Source organism: Amblyomma mixtum, chromosome 9 (genome assembly GCF_055824585.1).
Source record: "Amblyomma mixtum isolate Tamu chromosome 9, ASM5582458v1, whole genome shotgun sequence".
NCBI classification, from domain to species: Eukaryota; Metazoa; Arthropoda; class Arachnida; order Ixodida; family Ixodidae; genus Amblyomma; species Amblyomma mixtum.
In genome coordinates this window covers 38,557,676-38,569,017 of record NC_143020.1, presented here as the reverse complement: position 1 = coordinate 38,569,017, position 11,342 = coordinate 38,557,676, and the positions used below count along the sequence as shown (strand labels likewise).

The 11,342-nt window shown below is 47.0% G+C and overlaps 1 non-coding gene across 1 annotated transcript; it reads left to right on the top strand.

Moving 5' to 3' along the window:
* The first annotated feature begins 8,725 nt into the window (after positions 1–8,725).
* TRNAT-UGU (transfer RNA threonine (anticodon UGU)) lies at positions 8,726–8,797 on the top strand. The gene has a single exon. It is a non-coding gene; the product is annotated as a tRNA-Thr (tRNA).
* The last annotated feature ends 2,545 nt before the right edge of the window (positions 8,798–11,342 follow it).

Sequence of the window (11,342 nt, the reverse complement as noted above, 5' to 3'; positions counted from 1 at the left end):
GGTGCTCTACCTCTGAGCTACGGCGACGGCTGTCAATTCTTCTGCTTTCGGGGGTATTTATGTTTACAAGTAACCTAACCTTGAGAGTGTTCATCAGCGCCACCCACGTTCATAAGCGGCGGACGTAGAACGTCCTGAGTTACCGCAGGTGTGACGTAGAACGTCATCGAACGGAGAGGGTGGAAGCTGCGTGAGAACCCTCTTATGCTTCCTATGGCGTCAAGGCTGCCAGAATCGAGGCCCTCGCTAAGCATTAAGCAAACAAGGGAAGGGTAATGAGGGGCTCGTTATAAATATGACAGAAGCCAACAGCCACAGAAACCAAGGGGCACAGGGGATTTTTTTTTATTATTAATTTATTTTGTGGTGTTGATCAATTTAGAATATTACTGAATATGTTATCGCTTAAAGATAATTGATTAGAAAAGCAGAAGAAAAAACAACCACATGCCGCCGGTGGGATCCGAACCCACGACCTCCGAATTACGCGTCCGGTGCTCTACCTCTGAGCTACGGCGACGGCTGTCAATTCTTCTGCTTTCGGGGGTATTTATGTTTACAAGTAACCTAACCTTGAGAGTGTTCATCAGCGCCACCCACGTTCATAAGCGGCGGACGTAGAACGTCCTGAGTTACCGCAGGTGTGACGTAGAACGTCATCGAACGGAGAGGGTGGAAGCTGCGTGAGAACCCTCTTATGCTTCCTATGGCGTCAAGGCTGCCAGAATCGAGGCCCTCGCTAAGCATTAAGCAAACAAGGGAAGGGTAATGAGGGGCTCGTTATAAATATGACAGAAGCCAACAGCCACAGAAACCAAGGGGCACAGGGGATTTTTTTTTTTATTATTAATTTATTTTGTGGTGTTGATCAATTTAGAATATTACTGAATATGTTATCGCTTAAAGATAATTGATTAGAAAAGCAGAAGAAAAAACAACCACATGCCGCCGGTGGGATCCGAACCCACGACCTCCGAATTACGCGTCCGGTGCTCTACCTCTGAGCTACGGCGACGGCTGTCAATTCTTCTGCTTTCGGGGGTATTTATGTTTACAAGTAACCTAACCTTGAGAGTGTTCATCAGCGCCACCCACGTTCATAAGCGGCGGACGTAGAACGTCCTGAGTTACCGCAGGTGTGACGTAGAACGTCATCGAACGGAGAGGGTGGAAGCTGCGTGAGAACCCTCTTATGCTTCCTATGGCGTCAAGGCTGCCAGAATCGAGGCCCTCGCTAAGCATTAAGCAAACAAGGGAAGGGTAATGAGGGGCTCGTTATAAATATGACAGAAGCCAACAGCCACAGAAACCAAGGGGCACAGGGGATTTTTTTTTTATTATTAATTTATTTTGTGGTGTTGATCAATTTAGAATATTACTGAATATGTTATCGCTTAAAGATAATTGATTAGAAAAGCAGAAGAAAAAACAACCACATGCCGCCGGTGGGATCCGAACCCACGACCTCCGAATTACGCGTCCGGTGCTCTACCTCTGAGCTACGGCGACGGCTGTCAATTCTTCTGCTTTCGGGGGTATTTATGTTTACAAGTAACCTAACCTTGAGAGTGTTCATCAGCGCCACCCACGTTCATAAGCGGCGGACGTAGAACGTCCTGAGTTACCGCAGGTGTGACGTAGAACGTCATCGAACGGAGAGGGTGGAAGCTGCGTGAGAACCCTCTTATGCTTCCTATGGCGTCAAGGCTGCCAGAATCGAGGCCCTCGCTAAGCATTAAGCAAACAAGGGAAGGGTAATGAGGGGCTCGTTATAAATATGACAGAAGCCAACAGCCACAGAAACCAAGGGGCACAGGGGATTTTTTTTTTATTATTAATTTATTTTGTGGTGTTGATCAATTTAGAATATTACTGAATATGTTATCGCTTAAAGATAATTGATTAGAAAAGCAGAAGAAAAAACAACCACATGCCGCCGGTGGGATCCGAACCCACGACCTCCGAATTACGCGTCCGGTGCTCTACCTCTGAGCTACGGCGACGGCTGTCAATTCTTCTGCTTTCGGGGGTATTTATGTTTACAAGTAACCTAACCTTGAGAGTGTTCATCAGCGCCACCCACGTTCATAAGCGGCGGACGTAGAACGTCCTGAGTTACCGCAGGTGTGACGTAGAACGTCATCGAACGGAGAGGGTGGAAGCTGCGTGAGAACCCTCTTATGCTTCCTATGGCGTCAAGGCTGCCAGAATCGAGGCCCTCGCTAAGCATTAAGCAAACAAGGGAAGGGTAATGAGGGGCTCGTTATAAATATGACAGAAGCCAACAGCCACAGAAACCAAGGGGCACAGGGGATTTTTTTTTATTATTAATTTATTTTGTGGTGTTGATCAATTTAGAATATTACTGAATATGTTATCGCTTAAAGATAATTGATTAGAAAAGCAGAAGAAAAAACAACCACATGCCGCCGGTGGGATCCGAACCCACGACCTCCGAATTACGCGTCCGGTGCTCTACCTCTGAGCTACGGCGACGGCTGTCAATTCTTCTGCTTTCGGGGGTATTTATGTTTACAAGTAACCTAACCTTGAGAGTGTTCATCAGCGCCACCCACGTTCATAAGCGGCGGACGTAGAACGTCCTGAGTTACCGCAGGTGTGACGTAGAACGTCATCGAACGGAGAGGGTGGAAGCTGCGTGAGAACCCTCTTATGCTTCCTATGGCGTCAAGGCTGCCAGAATCGAGGCCCTCGCTAAGCATTAAGCAAACAAGGGAAGGGTAATGAGGGGCTCGTTATAAATATGACAGAAGCCAACAGCCACAGAAACCAAGGGGCACAGGGGATTTTTTTTTATTATTAATTTATTTTGTGGTGTTGATCAATTTAGAATATTACTGAATATGTTATCGCTTAAAGATAATTGATTAGAAAAGCAGAAGAAAAAACAACCACATGCCGCCGGTGGGATCCGAACCCACGACCTCCGAATTACGCGTCCGGTGCTCTACCTCTGAGCTACGGCGACGGCTGTCAATTCTTCTGCTTTCGGGGGTATTTATGTTTACAAGTAACCTAACCTTGAGAGTGTTCATCAGCGCCACCCACGTTCATAAGCGGCGGACGTAGAACGTCCTGAGTTACCGCAGGTGTGACGTAGAACGTCATCGAACGGAGAGGGTGGAAGCTGCGTGAGAACCCTCTTATGCTTCCTATGGCGTCAAGGCTGCCAGAATCGAGGCCCTCGCTAAGCATTAAGCAAACAAGGGAAGGGTAATGAGGGGCTCGTTATAAATATGACAGAAGCCAACAGCCACAGAAACCAAGGGGCACAGGGGATTTTTTTTTATTATTAATTTATTTTGTGGTGTTGATCAATTTAGAATATTACTGAATATGTTATCGCTTAAAGATAATTGATTAGAAAAGCAGAAGAAAAAACAACCACATGCCGCCGGTGGGATCCGAACCCACGACCTCCGAATTACGCGTCCGGTGCTCTACCTCTGAGCTACGGCGACGGCTGTCAATTCTTCTGCTTTCGGGGGTATTTATGTTTACAAGTAACCTAACCTTGAGAGTGTTCATCAGCGCCACCCACGTTCATAAGCGGCGGACGTAGAACGTCCTGAGTTACCGCAGGTGTGACGTAGAACGTCATCGAACGGAGAGGGTGGAAGCTGCGTGAGAACCCTCTTATGCTTCCTATGGCGTCAAGGCTGCCAGAATCGAGGCCCTCGCTAAGCATTAAGCAAACAAGGGAAGGGTAATGAGGGGCTCGTTATAAATATGACAGAAGCCAACAGCCACAGAAACCAAGGGGCACAGGGGATTTTTTTTTATTATTAATTTATTTTGTGGTGTTGATCAATTTAGAATATTACTGAATATGTTATCGCTTAAAGATAATTGATTAGAAAAGCAGAAGAAAAAACAACCACATGCCGCCGGTGGGATCCGAACCCACGACCTCCGAATTACGCGTCCGGTGCTCTACCTCTGAGCTACGGCGACGGCTGTCAATTCTTCTGCTTTCGGGGGTATTTATGTTTACAAGTAACCTAACCTTGAGAGTGTTCATCAGCGCCACCCACGTTCATAAGCGGCGGACGTAGAACGTCCTGAGTTACCGCAGGTGTGACGTAGAACGTCATCGAACGGAGAGGGTGGAAGCTGCGTGAGAACCCTCTTATGCTTCCTATGGCGTCAAGGCTGCCAGAATCGAGGCCCTCGCTAAGCATTAAGCAAACAAGGGAAGGGTAATGAGGGGCTCGTTATAAATATGACAGAAGCCAACAGCCACAGAAACCAAGGGGCACAGGGGATTTTTTTTTATTATTAATTTATTTTGTGGTGTTGATCAATTTAGAATATTACTGAATATGTTATCGCTTAAAGATAATTGATTAGAAAAGCAGAAGAAAAAACAACCACATGCCGCCGGTGGGATCCGAACCCACGACCTCCGAATTACGCGTCCGGTGCTCTACCTCTGAGCTACGGCGACGGCTGTCAATTCTTCTGCTTTCGGGGGTATTTATGTTTACAAGTAACCTAACCTTGAGAGTGTTCATCAGCGCCACCCACGTTCATAAGCGGCGGACGTAGAACGTCCTGAGTTACCGCAGGTGTGACGTAGAACGTCATCGAACGGAGAGGGTGGAAGCTGCGTGAGAACCCTCTTATGCTTCCTATGGCGTCAAGGCTGCCAGAATCGAGGCCCTCGCTAAGCATTAAGCAAACAAGGGAAGGGTAATGAGGGGCTCGTTATAAATATGACAGAAGCCAACAGCCACAGAAACCAAGGGGCACAGGGGATTTTTTTTTTTATTATTAATTTATTTTGTGGTGTTGATCAATTTAGAATATTACTGAATATGTTATCGCTTAAAGATAATTGATTAGAAAAGCAGAAGAAAAAACAACCACATGCCGCCGGTGGGATCCGAACCCACGACCTCCGAATTACGCGTCCGGTGCTCTACCTCTGAGCTACGGCGACGGCTGTCAATTCTTCTGCTTTCGGGGGTATTTATGTTTACAAGTAACCTAACCTTGAGAGTGTTCATCAGCGCCACCCACGTTCATAAGCGGCGGACGTAGAACGTCCTGAGTTACCGCAGGTGTGACGTAGAACGTCATCGAACGGAGAGGGTGGAAGCTGCGTGAGAACCCTCTTATGCTTCCTATGGCGTCAAGGCTGCCAGAATCGAGGCCCTCGCTAAGCATTAAGCAAACAAGGGAAGGGTAATGAGGGGCTCGTTATAAATATGACAGAAGCCAACAGCCACAGAAACCAAGGGGCACAGGGGATTTTTTTTTATTATTAATTTATTTTGTGGTGTTGATCAATTTAGAATATTACTGAATATATATTACTGAATATGTGAATATTACTGAATAATCAATTATCTTTAAGCGATAACATATTCAGTAATATTCTAAATTGATCAACACCACAAAATAAATTAATAATAAAAAAAAAAAAATCCCCTGTGCCCCTTGGTTTCTGTGGCTGTTGGCTTCTGTCATATTTATAACGAGCCCCTCATTACCCTTCCCTTGTTTGCTTAATGCTTAGCGAGGGCCTCGATTCTGGCAGCCTTGACGCCATAGGAAGCATAAGAGGGTTCTCACGCAGCTTCCACCCTCTCCGTTCGATGACGTTCTACGTCACACCTGCGGTAACTCAGGACGTTCTACGTCCGCCGCTTATGAACGTGGGTGGCGCTGATGAACACTCTCAAGGTTAGGTTACTTGTAAACATAAATACCCCCGAAAGCAGAAGAATTGACAGCCGTCGCCGTAGCTCAGAGGTAGAGCACCGGACGCGTAATTCGGAGGTCGTGGGTTCGGATCCCACCGGCGGCATGTGGTTGTTTTTTCTTCTGCTTTTCTAATCAATTATCTTTAAGCGATAACATATTCAGTAATATTCTAAATTGATCAACACCACAAAATAAATTAATAATAAAAAAAAATCCCCTGTGCCCCTTGGTTTCTGTGGCTGTTGGCTTCTGTCATATTTATAACGAGCCCCTCATTACCCTTCCCTTGTTTGCTTAATGCTTAGCGAGGGCCTCGATTCTGGCAGCCTTGACGCCATAGGAAGCATAAGAGGGTTCTCACGCAGCTTCCACCCTCTCCGTTCGATGACGTTCTACGTCACACCTGCGGTAACTCAGGACGTTCTACGTCCGCCGCTTATGAACGTGGGTGGCGCTGATGAACACTCTCAAGGTTAGGTTACTTGTAAACATAAATACCCCCGAAAGCAGAAGAATTGACAGCCGTCGCCGTAGCTCAGAGGTAGAGCACCGGACGCGTAATTCGGAGGTCGTGGGTTCGGATCCCACCGGCGGCATGTGGTTGTTTTTTCTTCTGCTTTTCTAATCAATTATCTTTAAGCGATAACATATTCAGTAATATTCTAAATTGATCAACACCACAAAATAAATTAATAATAAAAAAAAATCCCCTGTGCCCCTTGGTTTCTGTGGCTGTTGGCTTCTGTCATATTTATAACGAGCCCCTCATTACCCTTCCCTTGTTTGCTTAATGCTTAGCGAGGGCCTCGATTCTGGCAGCCTTGACGCCATAGGAAGCATAAGAGGGTTCTCACGCAGCTTCCACCCTCTCCGTTCGATGACGTTCTACGTCACACCTGCGGTAACTCAGGACGTTCTACGTCCGCCGCTTATGAACGTGGGTGGCGCTGATGAACACTCTCAAGGTTAGGTTACTTGTAAACATAAATACCCCCGAAAGCAGAAGAATTGACAGCCGTCGCCGTAGCTCAGAGGTAGAGCACCGGACGCGTAATTCGGAGGTCGTGGGTTCGGATCCCACCGGCGGCATGTGGTTGTTTTTTCTTCTGCTTTTCTAATCAATTATCTTTAAGCGATAACATATTCAGTAATATTCTAAATTGATCAACACCACAAAATAAATTAATAATAAAAAAAAAAAAATCCCCTGTGCCCCTTGGTTTCTGTGGCTGTTGGCTTCTGTCATATTTATAACGAGCCCCTCATTACCCTTCCCTTGTTTGCTTAATGCTTAGCGAGGGCCTCGATTCTGGCAGCCTTGACGCCATAGGAAGCATAAGAGGGTTCTCACGCAGCTTCCACCCTCTCCGTTCGATGACGTTCTACGTCACACCTGCGGTAACTCAGGACGTTCTACGTCCGCCGCTTATGAACGTGGGTGGCGCTGATGAACACTCTCAAGGTTAGGTTACTTGTAAACATAAATACCCCCGAAAGCAGAAGAATTGACAGCCGTCGCCGTAGCTCAGAGGTAGAGCACCGGACGCGTAATTCGGAGGTCGTGGGTTCGGATCCCACCGGCGGCATGTGGTTGTTTTTTCTTCTGCTTTTCTAATCAATTATCTTTAAGCGATAACATATTCAGTAATATTCTAAATTGATCAACACCACAAAATAAATTAATAATAAAAAAAAATCCCCTGTGCCCCTTGGTTTCTGTGGCTGTTGGCTTCTGTCATATTTATAACGAGCCCCTCATTACCCTTCCCTTGTTTGCTTAATGCTTAGCGAGGGCCTCGATTCTGGCAGCCTTGACGCCATAGGAAGCATAAGAGGGTTCTCACGCAGCTTCCACCCTCTCCGTTCGATGACGTTCTACGTCACACCTGCGGTAACTCAGGACGTTCTACGTCCGCCGCTTATGAACGTGGGTGGCGCTGATGAACACTCTCAAGGTTAGGTTACTTGTAAACATAAATACCCCCGAAAGCAGAAGAATTGACAGCCGTCGCCGTAGCTCAGAGGTAGAGCACCGGACGCGTAATTCGGAGGTCGTGGGTTCGGATCCCACCGGCGGCATGTGGTTGTTTTTTCTTCTGCTTTTCTAATCAATTATCTTTAAGCGATAACATATTCAGTAATATTCTAAATTGATCAACACCACAAAATAAATTAATAATAAAAAAAAATCCCCTGTGCCCCTTGGTTTCTGTGGCTGTTGGCTTCTGTCATATTTATAACGAGCCCCTCATTACCCTTCCCTTGTTTGCTTAATGCTTAGCGAGGGCCTCGATTCTGGCAGCCTTGACGCCATAGGAAGCATAAGAGGGTTCTCACGCAGCTTCCACCCTCTCCGTTCGATGACGTTCTACGTCACACCTGCGGTAACTCAGGACGTTCTACGTCCGCCGCTTATGAACGTGGGTGGCGCTGATGAACACTCTCAAGGTTAGGTTACTTGTAAACATAAATACCCCCGAAAGCAGAAGAATTGACAGCCGTCGCCGTAGCTCAGAGGTAGAGCACCGGACGCGTAATTCGGAGGTCGTGGGTTCGGATCCCACCGGCGGCATGTGGTTGTTTTTTCTTCTGCTTTTCTAATCAATTATCTTTAAGCGATAACATATTCAGTAATATTCTAAATTGATCAACACCACAAAATAAATTAATAATAAAAAAAAAAATCCCCTGTGCCCCTTGGTTTCTGTGGCTGTTGGCTTCTGTCATATTTATAACGAGCCCCTCATTACCCTTCCCTTGTTTGCTTAATGCTTAGCGAGGGCCTCGATTCTGGCAGCCTTGACGCCATAGGAAGCATAAGAGGGTTCTCACGCAGCTTCCACCCTCTCCGTTCGATGACGTTCTACGTCACACCTGCGGTAACTCAGGACGTTCTACGTCCGCCGCTTATGAACGTGGGTGGCGCTGATGAACACTCTCAAGGTTAGGTTACTTGTAAACATAAATACCCCCGAAAGCAGAAGAATTGACAGCCGTCGCCGTAGCTCAGAGGTAGAGCACCGGACGTGTAATTCGGAGGTCGTGGGTTCGGATCCCACCGGCGGCATGTGGTTGTTTTTTCTTCTGCTTTTCTAATCAATTATCTTTAAGCGATAACATATTCAGTAATATTCTAAATTGATCAACACCACAAAATAAATTAATAATAAAAAAAAAAATCCCCTGTGCCCCTTGGTTTCTGTGGCTGTTGGCTTCTGTCATATTTATAACGAGCCCCTCATTACCCTTCCCTTGTTTGCTTAATGCTTAGCGAGGGCCTCGATTCTGGCAGCCTTGACGCCATAGGAAGCATAAGAGGGTTCTCACGCAGCTTCCACCCTCTCCGTTCGATGACGTTCTACGTCACACCTGCGGTAACTCAGGACGTTCTACGTCCGCCGCTTATGAACGTGGGTGGCGCTGATGAACACTCTCAAGGTTAGGTTACTTGTAAACATAAATACCCCCGAAAGCAGAAGAATTGACAGCCGTCGCCGTAGCTCAGAGGTAGAGCACCGGACGCGTAATTCGGAGGTCGTGGGTTCGGATCCCACCGGCGGCATGTGGTTGTTTTTTCTTCTGCTTTTCTAATCAATTATCTTTAAGCGATAACATATTCAGTAATATTCTAAATTGATCAACACCACAAAATAAATTAATAATAAAAAAAAATCCCCTGTGCCCCTTGGTTTCTGTGGCTGTTGGCTTCTGTCATATTTATAACGAGCCCCTCATTACCCTTCCCTTGTTTGCTTAATGCTTAGCGAGGGCCTCGATTCTGGCAGCCTTGACGCCATAGGAAGCATAAGAGGGTTCTCACGCAGCTTCCACCCTCTCCGTTCGATGACGTTCTACGTCACACCTGCGGTAACTCAGGACGTTCTACGTCCGCCGCTTATGAACGTGGGTGGCGCTGATGAACACTCTCAAGGTTAGGTTACTTGTAAACATAAATACCCCCGAAAGCAGAAGAATTGACAGCCGTCGCCGTAGCTCAGAGGTAGAGCACCGGACGCGTAATTCGGAGGTCGTGGGTTCGGATCCCACCGGCGGCATGTGGTTGTTTTTTCTTCTGCTTTTCTAATCAATTATCTTTAAGCGATAACATATTCAGTAATATTCTAAATTGATCAACACCACAAAATAAATTAATAATAAAAAAAAAAATCCCCTGTGCCCCTTGGTTTCTGTGGCTGTTGGCTTCTGTCATATTTATAACGAGCCCCTCATTACCCTTCCCTTGTTTGCTTAATGCTTAGCGAGGGCCTCGATTCTGGCAGCCTTGACGCCATAGGAAGCATAAGAGGGTTCTCACGCAGCTTCCACCCTCTCCGTTCGATGACGTTCTACGTCACACCTGCGGTAACTCAGGACGTTCTACGTCCGCCGCTTATGAACGTGGGTGGCGCTGATGAACACTCTCAAGGTTAGGTTACTTGTAAACATAAATACCCCCGAAAGCAGAAGAATTGACAGCCGTCGCCGTAGCTCAGAGGTAGAGCACCGGACGCGTAATTCGGAGGTCGTGGGTTCGGATCCCACCGGCGGCATGTGGTTGTTTTTTCTTCTGCTTTTCTAATCAATTATCTTTAAGCGATAACATATTCAGTAATATTCTAAATTGATCAACACCACAAAATAAATTAATAATAAAAAAAAAATCCCCTGTGCCCCTTGGTTTCTGTGGCTGTTGGCTTCTGTCATATTTATAACGAGCCCCTCATTACCCTTCCCTTGTTTGCTTAATGCAGCTATTTAATGGTAATTCAGGTGGCGGGTCAGCAGTTGGGGCAGACGCAGAAGCCACCAATAGGTCCGCTAACCCTCAGGGCGGTGACTCAGATCTGCCGATTGTCCGATTACGGCGAACAGCTGATCCCGGGTAGTTGGGTCGACGAAATGTCGGAGTTCTTAGCAGCAAAGTGCAGGAAACGTTAGTGACTCTGTCAAGATGAGCACTGGTGCCAAACTAGGCAATCTCCCTACTGTCACTCTAACTGGCATTTATCTCCTTTTCACCCTCTGCGCTGAACACGTGCCGCTTGCAGATACGTGAGTGGCAGTGAGTGACCTAAGGTAGCATATGTGACGCGACTTGAAGAGCGACACACGCCTGCCCCTCACCTATTCCCTGCCACTCCGACCCCCCGTCTCCAAGAGCCATATTCCATGGCAGGTTACCGTGCCCGGGTAGCCCTGTGCTCTCAAGAGAAAATATTCACTGGAACTTAACCGCTGCCCTAATTCTATTGCAGTGTTATAAAAGCAAAAGACAACCCGCGTTTGTACCCTGCGTATACAACGAATGGTATCTGCGTTTGGTACCACCTTAGCAGCCCCTGAACTTTTCATTTAAGAACTGCTCGACTACAACTGCAAGGTCAAGTTTAAAGCAGGTTTGACCTTGAACTAGAGGAGCGGAGGTGTGGCAGTTGGCGTCATACCAAGTGACACGCTGTGGAGAGGCGCCGCAGCTGCGCTGGCTCGGAGCGACGCCGCCGCTGTACCACGTGACTGGAAGGAGTGTAACAGCTGCTTCGCTGGCGCTCGGTTGCTCAGCCTCACCATGGATGAGGTGCGTGCCGGATCGACTCTGGCGCCAAACCAAACCA